Raw genomic sequence first — 27,347 nt, forward strand, 5'->3', positions numbered from 1 at the left:
AGCTCGCCCCTAAGCCCCCCCCAGCCACTCGCTCACTTTCCCCTGGTGGGAAGGGGGAAAGAATCAAAAGAGTAAAAGTGAGAAAACTCACGGGTTGAGATAAAGACACTTCAATAGGTAAAGCAAAAGCCGCACACGCAGGCAAAGCAAAACAAGGAATTCATTCACTACTTCCCATCGGCAGGCAGGTGTTCAGCCATCCCCAGGAAAATAGGGCTCCATCACGCCTAATTGTTACTTGGGAAGACAAACGCCATCACTCCACATGTCCACCCCTTCTTCTTCTTCCCCCAGCTTTATATGCTGAGCATGACGTCATACGGTATGGGATATCCCTTTGGTCAGTTGGGGTCAGCTGTCCCAGCTGTGTCCCCTCCCAGCTTCTTGTGCACCCCCAGCCCGCTTGCTGGCAGGGTGGTGTGAGAAGCAGCAAAGGCCTTGGCTCTGTGTAAGCTCTGCTCAGCAGTAACTAAAACATCCCTGTGTTATCAACACTGTTTGCAGCACAAATCCCAAACATAGCCCCATACCAGCTACTATGAAGAAAATTAACTCTACCCCAGCCAAAACCAGCACAGTTGCATTTGTGTAAGTCCCTTGACTTCAAAAGGATCAAATACATTTAAACTACGGGTGCTGAGTAAGTTTAGTTTCTTTTTTGGAAAGATGGGAGTTGTCTAATAAGAGAAAAATACATCCTAAATCAGCAATTGCAAAATAATATTTTACCATAAAAATTTAAAAAGTAGCATGATAACTGTTGGCATTATGAGCTGTCTTATGGTTAAAGAGGGCAATACATTTTATTTCCTGGTAGGTTAATAGGAAAACCTAAGTAAGTATGGTGTAATTGTACAATACATACTTTAATTGAACAGTGAATGTAATTGGGATGGCATCAGTATAATCTAAGAATGTCCTTGGAGGAACATGGGCTTTGTTGTGTCCATGCCTTGCTCCTTAGATGTGAAAACCTTCTATATATGAAAAACCTTGAGCGCAGCTCCACCCTGGCAATTAACAAAAAATAACTAATTTTTGAGAGTTGTAGTCCACAAGTGGCTCAGGAAACTAAATAGAGAGAGGGGCATTGTTGATCCAATTAGATAATAGGAGTACTTTGGTTCTCATTATTCTGATGAGAGGGTACACATTTGCACTTTGAGCTTCTTGATGGTAAATGGTGCTAATGAGGCCTGATGGATTCCCTGCTCCTAACAAGCCTCTCAGCAGTGCGAGTGATTACAATGGAGATAGATTTGATGGGATGCACTCCCTTTTGTAGTGTCTCAGCTGCTGACACTCTGCGACATAATCAGGTCACAGAGCCGGTCACAGCCATCAGCAAAAGCCATAGCTCTATCCCTCATTATTAAAGTGCATTATTCAGTTCCAGGCCTTCACAATACTGCCAAAGGCCTTTTTTTCGTCTTCTTTTTTGTTAAGCATCAGTTCTCAAATACAAGGGTTAATAAAATCATCAGCTAAAGAACTAGTAAATTAAAGAAATGGAAATAAAGCGCTCCCTTTCAAATTCGTTGAAGGATCACAATTAAATAAGGAGGGAATTTTTCGTCACCATCCACTGTACAGTACAATGTAATATGTCATGTGCAATAAAAACAGGGAATAGGATTTTAAAAAATAGCATTGTCCTCATTGTGGACTGGCTTGGAAAATGCTGAAGTATCTTTCATTCAGAAGGGAATTTCTGTCCTCCCAACTATTACATATGTACATGGAGGTACTATTATTTTCACCATTTTCTGTAACTACTTTTTTCTGGCATGGTAAGAATTACTTGCAAACTGAGTTTTTAATTTTAATTGTAGCAGCTGTCTTGTCTTAGTTAAAGTGGCCAAGGCCACAATCTGGAAAATATATGATAGGCCACTGTGCTAGGACCACTCTGTTCCCATAGACAAGGCCATTGCCTTCTTTTGGAGGGTGGGCTAATTACAAAATGGTGTGGAAAAAGGTGATTGTAGCATTTTCTTTCTATTCTGATGATGCTCAGTTGGGGCTATCTCCCACCCAAGAGAAAATACGCTTTTGAAGTCTAAGGTAGACTTTAATGAAGTTTAGTTAAACAAGTGAGAAAAAAATGAGTGGAGAGCCCAATTTTATTAATTATTTATTTACTAACTTTTTGTTTCAATTTAGTTTCAGCTGATTATGAGCAGATTTCAGCTAAATAGAAATAAGATATTCTAATATTGAAATGTATACCTTTACAGGGATTTGTACTGTTTCTGTTAAATCACTGAAGTACATATTCAGTGACAATAGAATAATGTTGTGTATAGATACAACCAAAGGGACTAATACATTGCTTTTTTTTACCTTCTTGTTCAAATCTACAATTGTTCCTCCTTTTTGTTGCTGGTAGAGTATGCTATGGTGAGCAAATGAGTGTGTATATACACGAAGTTGCTTATAAAACTTTCAGTTCTCTTGAACCACAGATGTGAGAATCTCTTGACAGCTACAGGTCAAAGTACAAAGTTAGCATTTTCAACTTTGTAGTCATCTCCAAGAAGACACACAGAGACTGGCATGTGACTTAGGTTTTTTTTTACACTAACCAATAAAATTGGTAGCTATCAATCGAATGCAAGGTGGTCCTCCTCATGGGACCTAAAAGGAGGATGTTGGTTTGTTTTTTTTGTTTTGGGTTTTTTTTTAACTTTCCCTGAAGTTCTAGGAGGCCCAAAGCCATAATGTGTAACACTCCTTAAAGTCCTTCTGAATATGTGCAGTTCATACTGTTCTCCAAGTATGCAATGTCCATTAGCCTTTTCTCTTAACAATTATCATCGCTACACCTGTTTCAGCTATGTAGCTCTAATACATGCTAACCACTAATGTTTCAGCCCTCACAACACCTAACAGTGTTCACAAAAATCTAAACAATAATGGTTTAAATAGTGACTACTAACAATGTCTTCCCAGGGCTAAGATTGACAGAAATCTGAGTTGGTGGTATCAGAATAGTATATATCAAGGAAATTTCATTACAAGCCTGAGATAATAAAAGAGGCGCATATTGAGGGAGAGGCTAGAGGGAGGGATTGTAAAATCAAGTAATACTAGCATTTAAGAACATTCCTTGGAAAACCCTTTGCCAGGAGAATCTGTTTTGACAGACCTTCATATTAATATATTGAATTTCTGCTGGGTGGCATCTGACTCTCTATTGCCCCCCCTCAAAGTTTCACTGGGCTGAATACATGTATTTCTGCTGTTTGCAGGAAGAAAAGGGCACATATTATGAGAAAAGGTCAGTTGTAAGGGAAGATTTTTTTCCATTGGTTTCCTCTCCCCACAGCTAAACATCGAGGAGGCTATTTGTTTAATTACCTCCCATGTGAATTTGAATCAAAAGACATTCTTTTAACATACTTTTGCTGACTGTGCCTTTATTTTACTGTACTATTTATCTAACCTCAATTTTAGGCACAGTGGCATAAATGTAAAAATGTATGGACCAAACTCTCAGGTCATGCAAATTGGTTTCACTGAAATGGACAGGGGCAGAGAGTGAGGCTAATTATACCAAAATAAGACCCAGCTAGTCTGTTTTGTCTATTTTAGGCAGTGATCACTGATAAATTTTGGATATCCACAATTGTGAACAATTGTGAAATCCATATCCACATTTTTTAAAACAGTGATGAAATTTAAAACAGTTGCCATCTGCAACATGGAAAAGTGATATTTGATTAGCCGCTCATAACAACAAGAAGTCCAGAACCACTGTGATGCCCCCATATTTAATGGAGGGGATCTAACTTTCTCACAGTATTAAAAAAAGGGCAGGGTAAAAAGATTCAGAAATTAATTATCCAAAGAACCAACCATTGCAAAAATATTGCAAAAACACAGTATGAACAACTCACAACCTGCTTGCACAAAAAGGCTGGCTTTAAAGTAGAAGCACCACCACTTTCCTCCAAAGCTCCAGGAAAATGAGTATTAGGAAGGAGTAGTTCAAGACTAGCTGATGAGCTGAAGTCAAATCTCTAGTAGAGGAGATGCTAATATTCCCAAAAAACTACCAGGAGAAGAGCAGATATGTTAGGTAATATTTGTTGCAAGGGGAACACTGTTATTTGAGAAGAGTGTGGAACTTTTCCTTACTGCAAAACACATACTGGAGCCATACTGGATCACAACTGAAGTCTCCAATCAGATACCAAGGAAAGGATAATTGTGTATTGAAATCTCTCTCAGCTTGAAAATGATCAGCAGCTATCCAGAAAGGCCTCCAAAATTTATTTCATCTAGCTTAAAACAAACCTTACTTTGAGCTTCACACTTCAGATTTGTAGCCTCTTGCCTGGATCTCTGCCAAGGTACTGTATCTCTGATGTAGATTTTTTCAGAGGTGCCTAAGTCTCACTTGGAAAAGCAACTTATACCTGTAAAAGCCTGAGTTTCTTTCAGTCAGTATTACAAGTCTTAGTGCTTGAAGGCATGTCTATGCACTGTAATGGAGCATTGCAAGCAAGCTCCGAGAGACAGTACATTTATATGTCTCAGACAGTGCCATACTAGCACAGATCCCAGAAGCCAAAAACCTTGGTAGTATCGTGTTATGGCTGTACTAATTAATTCTGCTTCTCAACAAGATGACATAGGATCTAGCTCATTAGTTACTAGCTCTGGGGTCTTCGTAGCATGCTGTATTATGTGGAGTAAATATACTTTGAAGAGAGCCTTAAAAGCCTGAAGCATTTAGGTACTTTTGAAAATGTTATTCACTAATATAAATTAATTATTTCAAGTCAGAAATACAGGACATACCTGTTCTTTTGTCATTTCCTTCTTAATTACTTTTGCATGGAGGAGAAAACCAAACTAACTACTAGTTCAGCTTACCTACTATTTTCATGAAAGCTAACTAGTAACTAAAGGAAGCACCTACCACTCCTATAATCTGTTCGTCTTAACATTGTGAGATGGTTATAAGCGTGGCAAATTTTCATTGTTATCACCAGTGACACACATCACAATCAATGAAATCTTTCTGCTCTATGGAGGTTCTTACACTGCTCTCCTTATCATCATGTCTTATCACCTTCCAGTAACGCATTAAGAAACATGACTAGTGACTGTCACAAATTGGTCTTCCTCCCAGGAGAAGCTTGTAGAATAGAGTCGCGTGTTTGGTAAGGGCATTTGGTTTTGTCTGCTTTGTTAGGAATCTTTTTGTTTGTTTCTCTTTCCTTTTAAGGTTTTGTTTTCATCTGGATTTTAAAATCTTTATGAAGGGGTTTCTTAAAGATGCATATTGCTTATATTTGCATTAGAGAAAGGCAGATAACAGAAATGTACTTAGCTTTTGCAGCAGAATGGGGTGAAGCCAGAGGTGATAAACCCAGGAATGTTCCTCAGCTACTGTTGGAATTAGTTCCAAGTCCTTGACCTTCCCCTGAAAACAAACTCTGCTGTACACAGAGAAGGTTTGACCATTATTATCCTGGCAGACTGAATTTGGCAGTTTTAGCTTTCATCCAGGAGCATTAGGTGGCCATTTAGATTCCTGGGAACCAGACCACAGAACTTAAAGGCAAAGGCCAGAAGTTCTTCTAAGTTCACTGCAGATTCTTTAAGATGATGTAAACAAAGCGGTAGACAGAGTTGATGCGTGTAGATGGTGCCAAGAAATGTACTTTCTATATTACTGATGTTTCCCAAGCAGTGGTAAGTGTCATGCTCAGGAATACTGCATCACTGCATGCCTTCAGGAGTTGACAAAGTTGAGAACAATTTGAGGCCACTTCATCATCCAATCAGAGATGATGGAAACCCTGTTGTGTGAGAAATTCACATTAGAGTGGAATCCAAGACTATTCTTAATTTAGGATTTCTCCTTTAGGCTGTCCAAAGCTTCTTGTGAAAGAATTCTCTGCATGTTGGAGTATAGGAAGGCTGTAGATAAGCAGAGGAAATAGTGGACCAAATCTGAGAGTTTGTTTGAGTTATCTTTCCAGAAGTGCCTCGTCATTTCTGAAAAAAAAAACCAAAACAAAACAAATTATAGTTCTTTGTGTATGGTGCTTAGTTTTATTTAGATTTTATCTAATTTATCCTGTATATATCAAATGTTTTTTTCCAATGTCAGAATTTTACTTTCTGCTGAACTGGCACTTATATCAGAAAAAAGAAAACCAAGAAGGGCTATTTGAGCAAAGGGGAAAAAAGCCAGATCACTCTGTCAGAAGTGGAAGTTAATGTAAAATGATAAATATTTAAGGTCCTTGACTCACTGGTATAGCACTGCTGTTGTTTTGGGAAGGTTTGGAATTTCTTAGAAGTCATAAGTCTTCATGCACAGATGAAGGCCATTGGCTTTCTTGTTGAGCTGCAGTCTTCACATCTGTATGTCAATATCTTAGAGATACAGGTGAGGAGAGGAAATTTGGGGCTACCCTGTTTGCAGTGCAGTCAGGTTTTTTTTTGAAATCTGAAAGGATGAGAAATCCAGATATTTTAGCAATATCTTGTAAAGATTTTGAAAATGAAAAAATATGTCTTCCCCAAGCAGTCTTCACATAAAGAGGAGAAAATTGCAGAAGTACTTGATTGACTCATTTGATAGTAAGCCAACAACTGAGTTGTATTCATGCAGTGTTCTTAGCGATAACCAGCCAGATGCTGACCCATAGGCTTCTACATGTGGACCCAAAAGCTTCCAGGCAGCACACTGAACAGGAGTTGTCCTGTAAGAGGAAAGATTCTCTGTCTTCTGGTTTGAATCTAGAGTATTGCAAAGAATTTTGCGATATCTTTTCCTATGTGTTGCATTTGTGAAAATGGCAGGGAAAGTTCAAGCAGAAAAAATCTCAGTCCTAACCAAGTGGACACTCTATCTTTCTAAAAGTATATCTCAGTTTGTCGTTTTTCTTCAGCTACTGACAGTGTTAGGCTTCAGCGTGTATGTATGCAAATGGCCCAGATATCAAAAAGAAAAAAAGGACTTTGAAATATCTATGCCAATGTTATTAAATATATATGATTTTTAAAGTACCTTTTTCACTTAAACTTCCTTCTTTGCACATTAATTAAATATTATCTCTAGGATAAGTATCTCTCATAGAAGATTAATATATTATTGTCACATAATAATGGAAGAGAATGACAGGATCTCTTTTGTTAAGCACAAAAAAGAATTTATTAATATAAAGAAAACACTTCTAGCCCTTGAGCAATTCTGTCTCTGCTTCATAGAGAACCTTTTCTAGTCTTCCCTCATGTCTAGCTTCATGCTAGAGATTCAAGGAAGCAATACATATATCCTGCCAGATTAAAAATCAATCCACCTTTCAGGAGATAATTTAATATCAAGACATGATGTACCCAATATCCAAATATACATTCATTTTAATGTTTGACGCATCAAATACTCTGACATAGCCAAGTTTCAAAATAAATAGTTTGTTTTAGAGGTTGGATATGTCATATTAGCATCCACCCAGCAGATAGAGAAATAGATCAGAGAGTGATCAGGACATCTGGAAGACAGTTTAGAGAGAGATGAGAGAGGCCAGGTACATCTTGTAATGTTAAAAAAAGCTAGCTAGCAAGAAAGAGATTGTATAAATAGGTCATTGCAGCCCAACTGAAAAAAAGTTTAATTTTAACTTGTTAGTCATCATCTCCAGAGGCCTAATCCACTACCTTCATTGCAAGCTGTGCATTAAGCTGAGATACATCTTATTTGATAGCACAGATAGACAGACAGCCTCAAAGTGAAAAGATGGTATCAGGCTCATGCAGTGCACTAGCTTTGAGGGGGAATCGGCACCATTTGCCATGCTAAACTTTCCCTCTTCTTTCCTTCTCAGTTCTTTTTATTAGCCTTACCTTGTTGTCACCTGTCCTAGTTTTGCTCTTTCAGTTCCTTCCATAAGTGGAAGCATAAAACCATGTGGAAACAAGAGTACGGATGAACAGATACCTGGTGCCAATGTCGGTGTTAGATCCCCAGACATCCCAAGGTATCCAATTCCCTTGTTCCTGTTTTACTTTTCCTATCTCTACCATTTTCGTTTCTGACAACAGCTCTTTGCCACACGCCGAATCTGGGATTCAGTTAGTTAAACATAGGTCTTTAGTCCCATTTTAGATATTGTACAATACTCCTCTAGGCCTCCCATGGCCAGTCCAGAAAAATGCTCTTCCCTCTAAGTCTTATTGCGATATCCTGACAAAATCCTAAAACATTTCAAATAGAGTAGATGTCTACATTTTTTTCAACTGAATTGCTCTCCACTTATGTGAACACATGCATGTGTATACATATACACATACACAGCTGAACATACGCTTACCTGGACCTCCATGCTCGTCTCCTCAGGAAAGATACAAGTACCCACAGGGACCCCAAATTACAAATATTTCAATTACCTCCTTGGGTCACGCTTCTGTCTCTGGGATCTGTTGAACCTTTATTCTGGTGACAAATGAAAATAAACTAAACCTTCTCATCTTGGCATGGGAGATGCCATGCTCCTCTCTTTTACCTCAAATCTGTCTTTAGTGTAATGTTGGCAGTGTGTAATCATGACTGTACACAGGTCATAATTGTCTGCAATCTATTAACTGGGGAATAAAACTAGGCCTGTATTTTATTAAGGGTTTGATTTCTCACCAAGATATAAGTATTATTGAACAACTGTGAAGTGGGAGTTAAAGGGTACTGTGTGTTAACACTCTATCCTTTCACTACTAGGAGGTACCATGTAGACCGGTACTATTGGCAGCGCTGCACAAGAAGCCAGTGTGAAGTATTTAAAAGGTCAAGAAAATTGAGATTTTTTAGCAGAACTGCGTGGGAAAGATTTCCCAATGCCTGCCCAGAGGATGGCACGGTCTGCCTGTTTCTTGACATGTCTCTCATGTTGATGAACATCACCTCCACAGCCCCCTCCAAAGTGTTGGGAGGTGACTTCCATTTTTAGGTGTTTAAATCACATCTTATGGGATCTGCACTATAGATCTGTTAATTTTAATTGTACAGATACGGATGTATGGGTTTTATATGTGCAGTCTCTCACTATTATTATTAGCACCTACAGTGCACCACTCTATATGTTTGAATCTACATGTTGTTCTTCTGGATAGTGTATATTTATACCCAGGAGTATGTCTTTCATAACTCTGATACACTGAAATGTCCCAGCCATCACATCTGCTCTTCAGGTAGAGACACATGTAGGAGACAGTCACCTATCTTTGCTCTCAAGTAGAGATATGAATTTGAAAACAGAAGTTGTTTATGGGCATTGTTGAAAGATACTCCTTTAGCTAAGGCAGAAAGTTTAAGAATCTATGGGCACAGAGGGTAGATAAATCCTCCAAAGGTCCCCACCTTTGAATGAGAATAGACTGTAATTGGCATTAGCAAAGAATGCCACATTTTTCTCTACCACATCAGAGAATTTTTGCCACAACAGCCAAGACAAAAACCTGCCTGGGGACTGTGATTAAATATTTAATGACTGCTTAGAAAATTTAAGATTTCGATTTTTAAGTTTTCTTCACAAAGGTCCAAAGAGAACAAAACTACCTGATGCTCAGTTCACCAAATACAGAAAGGCAAAGGAAGCCCTGATACGATTCTCATCTATGAAGTCTAAGAGCTGATAGAAAATGTTCTGAAATTGCAATTACAAACTATGTTTTTATCAGACTATAGTGGGGTGTTGGAAGGGAGTACAGAACAAAATCTAGACAAGCTTTTTGCCAGCTTCTCAGTTAGGGTAATTATTTAAAATCTGAATGTTAGACTACTGACCTAGAGATACTGTTAGTAATACACAGAAGCATTTGCCTGTTCAAATACCTTCATGCTTCTGTTATACACAACGATGAATAGTTAGAGCTTTGCTCACATGGAAGTCCTTAACCAACAATGTATTACATCCTGTATGTTGAGAATAAAATGTCACAAGTAAGTATGCTACAACAAAAGCCTTTTTTTTCTGAATACAGATAAAAATATATATGTTAAATATTACTGAGTCGAGCTCAAATTCTCATAACCTGATCCATCAATGGAAAGAGCCCCTCCTAAAAAGCATTTACTGAGGCAAGTTGTACCCTTGGCTCCCTCTTGCCTTTTATTTCTCCTTAAAATCATATGCGGTGAAGAGAGGGAACAAACATGAATGATGCATGTCTGATGCACTAAATCACTATGGTCTCTGGCAACAGCACAAATGTAGAAATGTTTAAATCGGCCTCATACTACCCAACAAATGATGCAAAAGGAGCCCTCAAAGAACACAGAGTGAGGGGAGATAAATGAGCATCATGTCAAGAAGGCAATTTCTCACTGAGTTTGCACAGAACATGGAAATTTTACTTCCAAGAGATGGTTAGGGAATCTTTCTAATAAATCTTCAGTCCACAGTCATTGCTGTGTCCTTTTTTTAAACTTACTTTTTAAGAGCTGTGTAAGTTATACCCTCCCCAGTGAAATGTGTCAAGATATTACCAGTCAAGTTGAAGTAATTTAAGTGAATCATCTCTGTCTCTGTGTTTATGTTTGTGGTAGACAGGCATGGTCAAACAGGTTTCATTTTGTGCATGTGTTGAACGGCTTTTCAACCAGTGAACCCTTCTCAAAGCCTTGTCTTATTTTAATAGTAACTCACAAAGGAAAAAAAAAAGAAAGGTTGAGCCTCTTCCGTGGAAAAAGCCTCTATGATTTTTTTTTTTTTTTTAGTTTTTTTTTAAATTATTTTATCCTCCTTTTTTGTACAGCTGAGGTATTCCGATGGACAATAAAAAGGCAACTGTTTTCCAAATTACTTAGAGGCTGTAGGTCAATATTAGAATTGACTGGTCCTCAGCAGAGTCCTACATCTCTTTAAAAGACTCCTGACTTTGAATTCGTTTTCCCTAATTTTAACTACATGAAAGTTAGCTTAGGCTGCATCAAATCTAAGCTAGTTGCTTAGTGTTCTCTTTCATGCCTGAAAGAAATAGGCACTCTTGAAGAATAAAACATCTCAGTGATCTCAGGCATGCATTTTAGGCTGAGATGAATCACCTTGCAGGGATTCCTCACTCTACATTGACTAGAGAGAGCTTGAATGGTGGTCAAACTGGACTTCTAATGTTAGATGGCTAACATTAAGTGACATAAATTCCATCCTTAGAATACCACACACCAGTTATTTTTAACGGGACTTGAGTCCTTTTGATAATGTTATCCTTAAGCTCCCCATGGCAGTCACAGGAGTTTTAACTCAGATCCTGGTAGCAGCTGATGATGGCCGCGCAGAACTCAGCAATGGCTGGCCTGCCTTTTTTTGGGGATGAGTCTAGAGGCACTCTTCAATTTTTGTGAAAATTGTGCTCCTGTTTTGCTTGCTTGCTTCTTTGTGTTTCCCAAATAAATAGAGAAATAGCATCCCAGAGACCAAGGTAATGGTATCTGTTTGAATTATTTAAAATGTACTTAACTTCACTGGATAGCAATGTGAAGGGAGGGTCTTTCTGTTGAGTATCTTTTCTTTCAAGTAAGATTAAGTATTCCATCTGCAGGATGTTGTTATTTAAAAATCAGTTGTGCATAAATGAAGACTTTGCATCTCTGAGGTTCTTCTGGTTTAAAAAAAAAAACTTCGAGCCTGTGGTAGTGAGGAAGAAATCTCTCCCTTTGACAGATCACTTTTTACATTTCTCTGGGCATTTACCCTGCTGTTTTGGTTAGGACAGAAAAGGGATGCACTAAATTCTCAGACCACAGGCCAGCTTAAAAGTATTTCCAGCACAGCTCGAACCAGCAGATGCGACAAATGTCATGAGAGACTCTTATCACATAAGAATTCCTGTCCTAAAAAATAGCCTAAGTTGCCAGTGTTCAAATAATTTTAGGTACATATCTAAGTCAAACTGATCAACAGCCTTTTGAAGCTGGGCCATCATAATTATTGCCAGCTTTACCAAGTATTATTTAAATTTGTATTTATTCCCAAATATTATGTATGCTTAGAAGGGGAGGCACATCCTCTAATTTGATTCCAAATATTGTGCTTTTGTTCAGAAATGAAACTTGAATGTTGCTCATGGGATTCTCCTCATTTTTTACCAACAAAGAGTGTATCCTAGTCTGTACTGTGGATGGTGTCATTACTAGCCTATCAAAAGAACCCTGTAAGAATCAAACAGCCTTTCTACCCAGGGCTTGACCCACTGTACTTCAACATCCATCGCAGGACTTGCACTGAGCATATGGGACACAAGATAAGGGGTTTTTTAGAGTCTCACTTTAATAGCAACTCAAAGAAAGAAGTTTCTCTTCTTCCACTTTGCACCTCTCCAGCCAGTCTTCTGCATGGGAGCTGTAGCCACTTGTCAATTAACTCACTTTAATTGGTTTCTGTTTCTTCTCTAACTATGACCCTTTGGCCTTGCCTGCTGCACAGCGCTGTTTATTCTTAAGCACTGGGTTTATATAAACTTTCTATCAAAATCATCCCTTTGGAAGGGAAGATATGTGATAAGGAGTTTCAATACTTGTGCTATCTTTGTTATCTCTTGTGGCTCACAATAGAACCTGAATCATCATAAAATTGCACCATATGTTTGTGGTTTATATGATGAACATCTGTAAAAGAAGGAAAAAAAGGAGCCGACAATTCTTTACCTGACTCTATCTTTTAAAAAAAAAAAAAAAAACAAAGAAAAAAAGCCATGATTGTCATGGATAAGAGTGCAAATTGTTCACCTCTAAAAAAACAACTGGTGCAACTTTTTTAGGTATAAACTCATCAACATAATTCTAATGAGTTATGGTCTTTGTTGTGAGAAATGAGAAATCCTGTGGTCTCACCCTAAAGAACATTAAAAAAGCATTACTGACAGGAAATTGAAAAAGTAATATATGTCTGAATGAATATGACAACTTTTTTCTGATAGAGCAGATAGATAAATGTCACATACAAGTTTCAAAATACATTTAATTTTGCCACCACAATGGATATTCTCTTCATAAAATATATATGAATCAGGTTTGAATCATAAAACTTGACTGTGATAAACAAATGCATATTTGATAACTTCTTTTTTTTTTTTTTTTAGATGCTCATTTCTTTTTTGAGGTTATTTGTTGTTTACACATCTTTACTTTTTCATTTCTGAGTGAAGCAGCCTGGGTGACAAATCTTATGCACGCTGAGCCTGGATGAACTTTCTTTTTCATCTGAGAAATGGGTTCCTTTTCTGTTGGGGGAGGGTTGAGAGGGAAGGTGAGGGAAGGAAGGAGAGGCTGGTAGATGCACAGACTATCTTAACTATCATGTTAGACATCACTGAGTTTTTCTGATAATTGTTCAGGATAGAGTGATGGATGAGAAATGCATGCAAGTATTTTCAGAGCACGGGGCTGGAGGAAGAATCACGGCAGACAGAGCACTGTCTTTTACCTACTAAGCAGCAACTCTCAAACTAGGGGCCAGGTTGTCCTTGTCACAAGAGGTTAAAAAAAGACTCCCTGCTAAAAGCTACAGAGTAAATGGAAGTTTTAGGCTCTCAGCAATTGCATATAGCTTTGGGGGAAAGAGGTAGAGGAGGGAGTCACACATACAGCTTTGGGGGAAAGAGATAAAGAAGGGAGCATCCTCCTCTTTTGCATTTTTCAGGCACAGATTCACTGGGGAAGCAGAAGGACTTTATTCTGTGCCATGGGAGCACGCCAGCATACTACCCATCCTGACAGCACGAGGGCTTCCTCTCTCTTTTCAAAATAGGGACTACCTCAACCCTTTCTTTCTCCAGTACCCAGCACATCAGGCTTCTAGTCCTTGGCTGAGCTCTTGCAGCCCGCCCTAGTGCAAGTGCTCCTGGACTTGCAATGAATGCAGTGGGCTCTAGAGAAGGAAATCCATGTGTCCAGAAGCATCCCTCAGGATTCTAGTGTTGCATTTGAATCTATGTTAAAGAGTGAGGTATAATTACATTTTACTAGCTCATTTATCAATCTTTTAGTATAAATTCCTGCAGCATTGTGAGCAGAACTGAATGACATTTTTTTCATTGCTGACTTCTGATGGAAAAATGGCATTTAATCCAAATATAAAATGTGTCATTTTGACAAATTTTGTTCAGTAAAAATTTAAAGTACAGTGTCTGGATAAGATTTAAGTGTCTCATTTTTACATGTTCTGTTTGAAAATTTAGTGGGTTTTTTTTCAAGTTTAGAAAGGTTAAAAGGAATATGAAATATTTCAGCTTTGATCAGAATGGCTCAATCTACCCAGAACAGTTTTTTCAGGTTTTTATTTCATTTTAAATTTAACTTAAGTTCCATTTTGAAGTGAAACCAAAAATGAAATAACATAATTTCCCACTTTCTTTCCAGAACTACTCCTGAGTCATCCGCTTGGTTTGCATGGGGCTGCTCCATTAGGCAGAATGGGTTCTGTATGAACAGGGAAAAAGAGAAAGAATCCCTACATTTTTCTAGCTTCAGCTGAGGTAACCAGTCAAAACCAGACCTTGGCTGTGCAGGGTACAAGTTAGCCTGAGACTATTCATAATTTAAAAAGAACTATGGGCAGCAGCTAGACCCAAACATCAGCCTGTGCCTTGTTCAAGTCCCAGGGGCCATTGCATTCAGGTCACTAGATTTACTTCTGATTTCTATTAGTAGAAGTCAAATCAGAGCAAGGCCTGATAATATTATGCAAGTGTAGCTCCAAACGAAAATGGAGTCCAGAGATAACTGGCATTATTATAAATGAATGAGAAGCCCAGAGATGAAATCTTCCTCAAAAATATTACCTGACAATTGGCAGCAGAACCACAGCAGACCGTTCAGTGCAGCAGAACCAGTGGACCATTGAGTGAAGCTCAGTGGCTCTTCTAAATGACGTCTGGGATTCCAGTTATTCAGTCTGCTTGTGACTCGTAAGATCTACGCTGTGATATAATCCAGGACAGTTTTCTCTCCCTAATATTGACGGCTAAAAAGATACAGCTATTGTGTATGTCAAGATCAAATATGTTTGCATACTAATGACTTCACCTGAATGAAGAGGGGGAAAAAAGGAACCCATTGTGGCCTGAGAGACTCAGTGGGGTAGAACTGTGAACAATAAATATTTTTGTAGTCCTTAATACACTCAGTGTCACTATGTTGGGATATTTTGCTATCTTGGCAATTAATAGTATTTCTTTTCTGTCTAGCCTCTTCCTCAAAACTTATTGGCATTGTTCCGGTATCTTTAAGCATTCAAAAGGATCAAAGAGCTTTCATCTTTTAATGCATTTTACTGTGCTGTGCTCTGCACAGGAAGAAATATTGATACTGTTTCAAGGGCAGTTAATATATTCAGTTCTGTCTCAGAAATGAGCACAATTCCTTGACTTATAAAATTGAAAATCTGCCATTACCCACAATTAAAATGTTCCATATACAAATTATACTGTGGCATTTGCACTTCACTCATCCTCTTCTGCTGTAATTCACACACACCAGGGAATCTTCTCCACTATTGCTCCAAGATTTAATAAGAAGTGCTTTACGGAGGGTTCGTATTATTGAGACTTCATTGTTTTTTTAAAAATGTATTACAAGGACATTTGTAAGTACAATATGCATTTTGAAAATACTTAAAACTAAATTAAATTTTGCAGTTGCTGTTTCCCCCTTTCATATCATCTTTGTTCTCCTTATAGAAGGTTCTACCATTTTTAGTCTTATTAACTAGTATCTTGCTCCATGAATTGATATTAGGGAGACTGCTCAAAGTAGGGCAAAGCCTGAATGAAGGAAGCACCATCCGTCCTTACTAATAGTTTTAAATTCTCCTATACTAAAGACACCTGTGGTTAAGGTTCTCTGGTACCTTCAGAGAGTGAGTATAGTAGTACATCACTCCATAAGGAGCCTTCTTGCTTCATTTGGGTAACTTCTGCATTAAGGCATTACATACCAGGAGAGAGAAGCGGAATCTGGCCAAGTGTGAATTGGCAAAGCTGAGCTGTGGAAGTGCTCTGGATGTTCATGGAGAGGAACATCTGGGGTAACAAAAGAAGAAAAGGGCTGTAGCTTTAACTGTGAATTATGTCCTCTGAACTTGGGAAGGATCTGTTTGATCAGTGCAATTCATTGAGGTCCACTAACACCCCAGCTGCCACAGTTGCAAGAGTAAGTTGTGCAAAACAATAGGTCTAGGGAAATATTTAAAATAAACTGTAAGCACAAGGGTCTCTTTTCGCATTATCGTTTCATTCTTTTCCCCAGCTTGTAGCCATGTTCTTAAACATTCTCCACATCGTGTAAAAATGACCTTAATGTATTTTCCTTTTGTATTGGGAGTGTTTCAGTGCTGATGAAGGTAAGACAAGTGACAAATACACAGATGGAGAAGGGATACCGGAAACAGCTGATCTCTGCCCTTACCCTCCCCCTCCTCTAGAGTCAAGAAGGTAAAGGAGCCCCTCACCTTTGGTCCTCTGCAGGTCACCGTCGAAAAGGAAATCTCTTTAGGACTGATACAGACACAACATGCAAGGATAGAAAATGTTCAAAGTGTCTGTGATTCTCCATCTTCCACAGAACTGGCCTCAAGGATATGGGCTCTGCTGCCAGCAGAAGAGAAAGATGAAGTAGTTTGAATTCGTATCAAAATACATAAAGAGAAATTTCAGTATGCCTGTCTGTATCCTCTCTTATCAGGAGCATATTGCTTTAGTGTAGGTGCTAGAGACGGGATTACTTCAGGTCCACTGTTGCTTTTAATAAGAAAATCATAGTTATTTAACTCTTCCTTAAGAAAACTCATGGACCAGCCCTCAATGAAACTAGTAATTAAGCTGCATGTTCTCCTCACAGGCTCATAAAATGCAGTCTCTTGCTATGTCTTCCTCAAATTTGACAATAATTTAGTTAGATTTTACTGTCATTTTTGAGTGTACCAAAATACATTGATAGCCCTGAAAGGGACTCAAGTCTGTATATAAACTACTGCAAACAAATGTATTTTGGCCAATGGAAATGGAGCAGTGACTGAATCCTGGACATTCATCTCCGGATCCACAGACAGCTACCTCCTGACTTAAGTGCCATTGCATCAGGAGAATGTTTTGTCCTGAGAGAAATGATAGGACCAGTCATTTGTGGTAGATACCATCACATATACTAAGTATCTATATTACAGAACTTATAATTATAACTGTGATTTGTATTGGGTGGTGGCCAGAGTGGAAATTTAAGTCAAGTTGTTAAGATGTGAGCAGAACACCTTTCTTTCCATTCCATCTGTCCGCTCAGGTGAAATGGATTAATGATGCATTTGATAATGTGAGATACTTTAGCCATTGCGCTTTCAAGCAGTGAAGGATACGCTCCCACTACTAACATTCAAGAAAAGAACCAGTTGAGGGTATTTTCAGTGAGATAGCCACCTTTGACATAAAAAACCCCTACCTTTATACGGTGTCTTTTCTTAATAACTCTAAGGTAGCCTGACAAAAATTACTTAAGGCTCATAGGAGACTGGCAGGGAGATAAATAGTATTTATACGAACATATTACAGATGATTGAATGGAGGACTGGAATTTTAGTGACTTTCCAAAGGTGAACTGATTGGCAGAGCAGCGCGCTGAACCAGCAGCCATACCAAATTTCACAAGGTAAGAAGGACTAAGTCTGGCTTATATTTGGTTGGCAAATCTTCAAGGAAGCATTGGTACTGAAATGAACGATCAACTCTCTTTCTGATGATTGTGTGACAAAGGGAAGTTATATTTGATCTCAGGAAGGATTTTTTCCCCTAGAGATTCAGATCTAGAATCTTGGAGTCATGACCATTTTCCATCCAAGAACTTGCATATGACCCATCTAAATTTTCCCACCTCCTTTCAGTGAAATGAATTTTTCCTTCTTGTCCTGAACGTCCACGTAATTGTGCTGCATTGCAACCAACTTCCACTTTATAGGCTGGAATATTGGTTTCCGTAGTGATGATCCACGGTAGCAAGGAAATCCAGAACGGTTTGTTGCACCATAGTCATACTGCTGATTAGCATTGTGGTTCGTTCTCAGCAGTCTGAAAATCTCTTGTTGAAGAAATGCATGCACTGTAAAATTTGAAAGTGTTTCAGTAGTACATTTGTCTGGCCAGGTGCAAAGGTTTGCATAGTTATTCACCTCAGTCCTGCCTTGAGCTTTTGTAGACTATCACGTTCAGTGTTACAACTCTTAATTAGTAAGACCAACAGTTTTACCTTTTATTTGACTAAAGTCCGGATCTTCTAAAATCGTAGAAACATTAGCTGAAGTAGGGCATGACTTTGTATTTAAAAGAATGTCTTGTTGCACAGGTGCAATGTTGAAGTGATGGGTTGACAGACAACTACTGTGTCATCTATAGGCATTGCATCTGGGCAGCAAGCTCAAGATTTATAATGGTATTTGGAGAAATATGGTTGTATAACAACAAAGTTGAGTATCATTGCTACTGATTGATTGCAATATCTATGAGCCTTCTTGTAGTGAATTTTGGCTAAATCTGAAATGATTGCATGAATCAGCATGCCTAACTAATTTCACCTTTAAGAGTTACAAACTGGGAAATCTGGTGATCTCTGATAAATATTTTATATAGTGTATGTAATTTGATAGTGAGAAGATGAGAGTAGATTATTCAAGAATATATTGAGGGCCTAGGAATTCTTTGACCTGTAATCTAATTAAATAACTGTGGTCCTAAAGATTGCATCTGAAGATTATTTGATGGTTAAAGATTTCAGTCCAGTCTATCATGGAGAGGTGTCCAAGAACGCATACATTGGTATTCTAAGCAGACAAACCAAGGCTAGAATAAAACCGTTAAGCATTCAAAGTCATTTGTCCAGAACACACTTCTGTTTCCTCAGGAAATTTCATCAGTGAAAATTAAAAAGAAAAATAACTCTTTGAGGATTCCAAATTTAACATATATTTACAAGACCATACTTTACAAGACCATTCCACCATTACTTCTGGTGGAATAACTTTCTCAGGAATGGCATCACAATATAAAACAGTGACAGCGCTGACTGCCTTCTGAAGGCAGTTAAAAGCATGCCATATCCTTAATCCAGCTTCTTATCTATGTAAAACAAGTTGAAAGGAGTAACTAGAGAAAGAAATGAAAATACAGCACCAAAAATTCTCCTGCTCACCCAGTCACAGTCATTGACAATAGTGTGCAACATTCCTTTTTTCAAAGGGTAATATTACAACTCAAAAAATTAAACCAGCACTATTTCAGTGAGAACTGTTGTGGCAGTAGAGAACATTATCTTGTTCATTTCTATGCAAGATTATGTCTCAATAGCAGCTCTTATTTGAAAAACACAGGATCAAAGAGCAATTATTAAATCCTGCCTCATTCTGGCTTCTGACCTCTAGAAAGCATCTCTACAGTAGGTCGGTACAGTGCAATGCAACACCAAGTAGCAAAGATAGTTCCAAACAAGCCGATAATGTCACCATAGCATGGAAGCAACCTCATCACATTGGCACGCATTGTGCTTGGCCTAATTAGGCTTGCTGAGAAAGGGCAATTTGTTTCCCGAGCTAGCCTTGAATAGCTCCGCATGGTATGTATTGCAAAGCGTAGGGATGCCTACATTTTCTTCTGCTGTATGTCCAGTATGTTAGATTCTAGTATGGCTGTAAGCAAGTCCACTCTTTCTTTATATTATGTTAAGGTCCAAGAGAGACAATCCTTGTCCTAAATGGTTTGCAATCTAAAGACACAAAGTAATGGTAGGATTTGCAGACACAGCGCATGTACTTCCTTCACCACAGTGATACAAAGCTTGGAAAGGTTGAGAAATTTTATTTCAGAACAGGGATTTCTTGTCTCCGAGGTGCTTGATACTTAGTTGAGGTTGAAATCTTCAGAGAAACCAAAGTAGCAATGATACTTCTGTGGGTAACTATGAAAATCCCAGCCTGCATGAAAAGAAAGTAGAGATGAATTAATATTTACCAAAATATTTTCATTGTAATTAAATCTAGAAATTCATGCTGGTGGCTCAGTCGCTTTGTATTTACTTTCTGAGAAAATGAATACCATTACTTTTTGTTCTCAAGAGTATTTACAGAAAAAAAAGATACCAAAACCACACATACAGAAGTGTATTTGCATGTATACACCCTACAGGGATCTGCACAGCAATCAGGAAAGCTGTTTGTGGTTTGGGAGACAAGCAGTCACATGCTAAAAACAGTAAGTAAGTTGTGACTTCTTTTTGTATTCATCAAACATTATTAGAAATTATGGCTGTTTTTTCATAACAATTCTGTTATGACAGTATTGGCTGTTTTGCCATAACGTAATATCATGGATCTTTTGTCATAACAAACAAAAATATTGCTAAAATATTTTATACAAGTCATCCATCAAATAATTTTAAATAATGAACACTTTCATAAGAATCTAGCTAGCTGATTTTCAGAAATGCTCGGGACCTGTAAGTCTAATTAAAATCAACAGGTGCTTTGTTCAACTCAGAGAACTGTGACCTCTAAGGGTCCTCTTGCGTGACTTAATGCTTGATTTTAAAAGGAAGCTAAATCTGATAAGTAGATTGCTTAGAAAGAACAATTCAGTAGACACTCAACATAATTTTTAATCTTTAATTTGCTAATTATATATCTTTAGATTTTTGTAATGAGAAAGTGTTATGCTGTGTTATTTGGGATGTTCAATAAAAGAGACATTCTTTTTTATTACTGTATACATGCCCCTGCTAACAGAACATAACAGTATTTGCTTGAGAAAAATTTCACCACATAATTCCTACAGTGATGACAAATAAAGTCCTGTATCGTTTTATGTTAGTATACAAACATTATTTTCTAAAAAATAAAGCACTGAGAAAGTCAGGCAGAATGTCAGACTCAATGTTCCATTATGATGCTTACAAACGATATACCATCCAATGTATTGTATGATATATGAACAATACTTAACCTTGAAAATTATAATTCCTTACATGAAATGGTGACTCAGAAGTACAGTTTCATAGGTGCCGGTTTCTAGTATCACTATTTGATGCCTTCTTCTCAAAATAGCAATTTGTTGTGCCATTTTTTTGAGTTCTTATCAGGAAATATAATGCAGCAAAGGAAATTTGCAAGCTTTGCATAAATTAATACTGCTTTTACTTCGAAAGACACAAGCAGCCTTAGCCTCCTCCTGCCTTGAGGTCCAAGAATCATATTGTTGTTACTCCAGAGAACCAGACGGAGTAGCATTTCTCTCAGCTCTTTGGGAGCTTGTATTCATACTTCTGGTTTTTCAGTGTGTAGATTGGTAGTATATATAGTATAGTGTATATAAATAGCTGGGTTTACTGATATTGGTAGATAATAAATCATATATATATATAAAAAAAAAAATCTGTCTGTATGGTTACAATTTATATAGGTAGTATATATATGCATGATTAAGGGGCAGTGGCACAGAGGCTAAAGACATCTGAGCAGATTCTCATTATTCTGTCCTTTCCTCAGTAATTTTCTCCTTAAATTATCTCCTTAAAGTAACTCATGCTGATACAGTGACCATACAAGAAGGAACATATCTGTGAACAGAAGCAGCTTCTGAAGGAAATTTGCAAAACCGTAAAAAATTAACCAAATAATAAACACTATCCTATGTACTGTAGGTGGTATGGCTGGTGGGGGTAAATTAGCTTTTGGCCCTGTAAAACTACAAAAAATGAGTTTAAACGTACCAGCATCATACAACAGAAGCCAAAGTGAGCTTTCATTTCAGATTATATTCTGAGGATTAGAAAATGAAGATGAGTGAAGCATATTTAAATCAGCAAACATTCACTCAAATACTGATTTTTTGGCTCACTACATAAGAGTAAGACTTTCATGCATTCTGTTCACAGTTTGAAATGTTACATTAGCTTATGTGTATATGCTGGTTTGCCTCATTTTGCTGAACAATTTTTCTGTTGCTCCTTTTACTTTTTCTATTTTATTTTTATATTGTTCTTCTGTTGTTCAAAACTGAATAATTAACCTTCAATATTTAAAGGGCTGTAACATTGATAAAATCAGAGAGATATTAATTTTGATGATGCTACTGAAAAAACTTAACGTTTCATAGTTAAAGACATGTTTTTCAGATGAAATGGCACTATTTGCTTTATGCCATCCCTGGCTGACAGTAGAAACAACCTAGTGTAGTCAGTCTTTGATTTTACTTAGCCTTTTCACAGCAGAAGCAAAGGCAGTTGTTGAACCATCCATTTGGTTACAGTTTGTAATATTCCTTTGGTTGTGCTAGGAAAACAATGAAGCAAGGCAGCATCCCTGTTTCTGATGAGGTGAGAGGAGGAAGAACTTAGTAAAAAACAGTTGTATGCTTCATTTTAGAATATCATAGATCTTCACCTAATGTCAAAACACAATTGGTTTATTAGGAGCCACAAGAAAAGACTCACTGCTGGGAAATCAGCAATTAGTCTTTCATACAGTTATGCAAAATCTGGTTTTATATCAGCAGCACAAATGGGGCTACAATTAGACATTTATCCCCAGAAGTTCTGAGCAGTCGCTCAGCTTCTGCCCACAGTTTCAGCCTGTGAGTTACAGTGGAGTAATCCACTGTAACTAAGGCAATTAAATATGAAGATGCATTGTCAGTCAAGAAAGAATACGAATGGATTTTTTAAATGTTATTCTTTCTTAAGGATTAGTTGTTTAAGGGATCATTTTTAAGGGATCAGATGTTTTTATTTCATTTCTAAGAAGAAACCTTTACTGAGCAAGGCAAGGGACCAAAATCTGTTTAATGGTATAATAGTAACTAGCACTTCAGTTCATCAGTGCTAGGACGTTACCCTGCCATTGGGGGTAACACTCACAGATATTGTTGATATGCTGAGGGTTTGGGATTTTTCCCTTCCATGGTCAGCTCCATTCCTTGGGATTTTACCTTCACTTTAATGGTCTGCTTATTCTTTCATTGCAGATGAATTTGCAGTTTGCAGGACTCTGTAGGCAAAGACCGCTGAGCCCACAGATGGTATGTAGGAGCAGATCAACAAATTAACTTCATGTGCAAGCCAAGCCTTACAACTTTATTTCATATAAATAACACTTAATTGCGGAAGTTGTCTTGGCAATGGCAGATTCAAGTTGTAAGATTTGAGAGGCCTGATCTCAGATATCTTGAAATCCTAGCATCCTAAAATGACACTAACAGATTAATGAATGGAAAATATTCAGATGCTCTTAAAAATCACCCTGAATTTCCTTTGAAGTTAGAAACAAATCATTGATTTTTACAATTTACTTAACATTGGGAAGCATAAAAAACTAAACTAACATCTGTAAAAACTGCTCTCTAAGCACCTCAAGATGCATCTGGTGTATCTATTAATCCATAAACAAAAATGAAATAATCTTACTGAATACTGGAAGTGAAAATCTGACTCCACCAAGGCTTCTGGCAACACTTTGTCACTTGAACAGGGCCAGAATTACAGTCTTGGTGCTTTAATTAGAGGTGGACCAAAGCCCTGTCTCTGTAAAAAAGGTGAGGTCTGAATTTACATTAAATATCTCGGTACGATTTCCAATGTCACGTCTGCACTACATTTTGTTGCTATATCTGGAACCTGTACCTCAGGCAGATACAACCAGGTGTAATTTATTTTAATCAACAGTGCTCTGCAGATTACTGTGCCTGACTCCCTTAAAGGTTATGGAGCATTGACAAGGGGGTTCCTTGAATTAACCCTTGGACTTTCAAAACTGTCTGTTGTTTTGCGTACGACACCTGTTTTGCAACTCCTCTGTGAACACTTAGTGCTTGCTTTCAGTTCTATGAGGCATAAAAGGAATTGTGAACGTCTCGTTCATAGTGTAAAAAACCCCAAAACATTTTAAATTATATTTTTGTAGCATGAGGACTTCTAGGGATGTTTGTTTTCTCAAGAACGTGTTTGACAGGTGGGATTGTTCATGAATTTCAGTCCAAACATTGACAGAGTAAGAAGCCTCTTCTGCTATGTCTCAGAGAAGTTGTGGGTGTCCCATCCCTGGAAGTGTTCAAGGTCAGGTTGGATGGGGCTTTAAGCAACCTGATCTAGTGAAAGGTGTCCCTGCCCATGGCCGGGGGGGGGTTGGACTAGATGATCTTTAAAAGGTCCCTTCCAACCCAAACCATTCTGTGATTGTGTGATTCTGTAAGTATCTTGTGTGATAAGTCCCTGTCACATGCTATTCCTGAACTGTCCTTGAATATAATCTGAAATAGCAGCAGTTGCTAGAAAGGAGCAATGCCTCCCCACTAGGAAAATCACTGGCGATTAAATAGTCTGTACTGTGGCACGCCAGTGTCTCAAGCCCGTGGCATGGTCTTGTTTTATTTCTTCAGAAAATTTAAATGTATTAAAACCATAAATTGTCTTTGTAAAGTGCCAGCTTTTATGATACTTTAACAAGACAGATTAGCACGGCCCAGGGTGAAATTTCGTACCAAAATTAGAGGAAAAGGGATCTGGACCAGCATCAGGACAATCACACAACATTTGAGGAGGGGATCCAGTTTCAGTACTCCTTCCTATGTGTGAATCAGGGAGCTGTTAGGATATTTAGGGAAGTGTACTTGGAGAAGGGGGAACTTGAGAGGGGAAACTTGAATCTGGGTTTAGCCATATCAAAGATGCATGCAATAAAAACTAGCCCTGTTGGTTAACTAGAAACAAGTGGATGTCTTGTTTGTAATCAGGCAAGATTTTACTTTATTTTGGTATAAAATGGAAAAAAAAATCTTGAAATCTCTGTAAGTTTCAGAAAATGGGAAAACTGTTTCCCTTTCAGATTTACCCTTGGCTACTACAGTAACACCCCTGAGGGCATTTGTTCATTTGTCCTTCTGGAACACCTCTCCCAGCTGTTTTTTCCCTGCTCCGTTTCTAGCTGTGTGCATGTACAGCACGCCATGTACAGAATGGTGTGTGACACACATTAATACATATAGATAGCCTTCTGCTTCTGACCTTACAAACTGTCCACTTCAGCACTGTCATTCTATAAAATGTCCAACTGCAGTCCAAGAAATGCATTTTAAATGTGAATGCAAACATTTCTATTACTGATAACACCAGCACAGCATTTTTTGCTTTGCTGGGATTACGACCTTGATAGTTAAAGTTACATTGGAGTAATGACACTCCAAGGTCGCGTCCTTTACTGACATGGCAAAGGAAGGAGGGCCTTTGCTATGTTTCTGCTGATAAAATTAAGAAGAATTATTCCTTGTGTTTGGTGAGATATGTTGAAAGCGAAAGAATATATTTGTGACCCATAAATATTTTAGGTTGCCAAAAACTGGGAGAAATTTACATGTTGCACTGCATGGAAGTTGTATTTAATTCATGCTGAAAGTCAGATTTTAGAAAACATTCTGAAATCTGATAATGATGTAAATAAATGCCTCCCTCCTCAGTGAACAGCCTCCCTTCTCACAGGAACAGTAAAGCAGCTGCAGTTCAGCTAGGGACACCTTAAAAAAATACAAAAGTACTGTGATCTGCAGACAGAAACTCGCAGGCAATTCTGGCTTATAAGGCTAACTCTCCAAACCACAACCTCTGTCTGAATATGCTCCATTGTGCTTCACTTTCATGCCCTGTAAAATGGGGGTAGTAATCTTTATTGATCTGTCTACCTTTTAGGAATGCATTAAGGAGAACCTAAATGATATCTTTACAGTGTTTTGAACAGTTTTGATATATGCAGCTCTTACAATACAGTTTAGTAGGTGGGCTTGCCATTTTACCAGGTCCTCCCACAGGAGAGCTGTCCTGCTTTTTCTTTATGGTTCTCTAGTTTTCCCATCCAAACTTCTTCTAACTGGGCAAGTTTGGTAAATTGATGATGACTTCAGCACTTACCACTTGTTAGCTGAACTGCCATAGCTAACCAAGGGCACTCTTTTCACTCAAGGAGTTGGTTGAAGTTGTCACGTTGTACCTCACAGTTGAGCCTACCTAGAAGCACACTGTCGGGCTGTGACTGCTGAAGGAGCAGTCAGTCATTAGGATGCTGTCACTTGATTGAGTCATATCTTAGCCTAATAACGAAAGGAAGAGGGTGATCCTCTGACGAGAGTCTCATGCCCCTCCAGCTATGCCTGAGTAAGTTGGATATCATTACATGATGCTTTCTTGAGGATGTATTTTCTGGGGTTGTTGTGTATCACTTCTGGTGATTTAAATATGCAGAGGTCTTCGCAGATCCCTGCTATTCTTCACAACACAGTTCATGCATGTACCATTTTTATATCTTTAGCAAGACATTCAGAGTTGTTCCTCTAGTTCTGCACTCTCAGAAAGTAACTTAGCGGTCTGCCCACAAAGCCACTGATGTTTGCACCAAAAAGTTATTTTAGAGTTAATTTTACACTGTATTATACAGTTCCCATTGGTATAATATAAATTAATTGTTGAAATCAGTAGGAATTTTATATGTTTGTTTTGGAGACAAGTTTGCCTTCAAGTTTCATTAGAAACACTTTAGCCTGTTTTGATGAGGAAACTAGTCTTATGACTAGTGTTGTCTATCCTTCTCTCCCTCTTTCCATCCATCCATCTCTCCATACCTACCTAATGGCTTTGAAACAGCTGACCAATTCAACAAAATTTATCAGAAATAAAAAGATCTAAAAAGATGATTAAGCTCCTAAATGGAGTGAGAATCAGCAGATAGACTGAGGAAAGCCACCCTGTTACTATCCCCACTGAGGAAAAACAGGGAGAACTCAAACTCAACCATAATTCACCCTATTTCTCAGCAACCAAGTAGGTCTACACTAGTCAATGTATGTAATAAGGGACAGAGGGCAACTGGGATCATACTGGTGGGGGACCACAGGGACATGCAGTGTGGTGGATGTTGAGGATAAAGAGGAGGAAGCAAGACTTCTGCAGAGGGAAGACTGGAAGCCTTACAATAGGATAGATGTTTTCGGGGGGGGCTGTGATAGAGAAAGTCAAAAGACACATGGTGAAGGAAATAGATGTGTTTTGCTTCCTTTTTTTTTTTAATCTTCCTGTTGCAATAATCCTATGACTTTAGCTTCATTTGTTGTTTTTTGGGGGGGGGAAAAAAAAAAGTTTGGTTTTATTCGCAAGTTTAATCAGAAGTTTGTTTCAGATGCTCTAATACTTGTAAAAAAAGTCTTCCAATGTAGCGTAACTTTCTTCAACCTGACTGACTGAGAAGCTTTCTTACAGTATCTGTTTGACATCTCATCCTAATATTAGTTTTACAGGCACGTTCACATTTTAGGAAATCACT

The 27,347-nt window shown here is 38.0% G+C and overlaps 1 protein-coding gene across 1 annotated transcript in view; it reads left to right on the plus strand.

The window, feature by feature from the left end:
- Positions 1 to 27,347, plus strand: part of POU6F2 (POU class 6 homeobox 2) — a gene marked incomplete at its 5' end in the record, with an annotated part of 57,704 nt that overhangs the window by 4,152 nt on the left and 26,205 nt on the right. The window lies entirely within an intron of this gene.

This window comes from Fulmarus glacialis, unplaced genomic scaffold (assembly GCF_000690835.1).
Source record: "Fulmarus glacialis isolate BGI_N327 unplaced genomic scaffold, ASM69083v1 scaffold35772, whole genome shotgun sequence".
Taxonomy (NCBI): Eukaryota; Metazoa; Chordata; class Aves; order Procellariiformes; family Procellariidae; genus Fulmarus; species Fulmarus glacialis.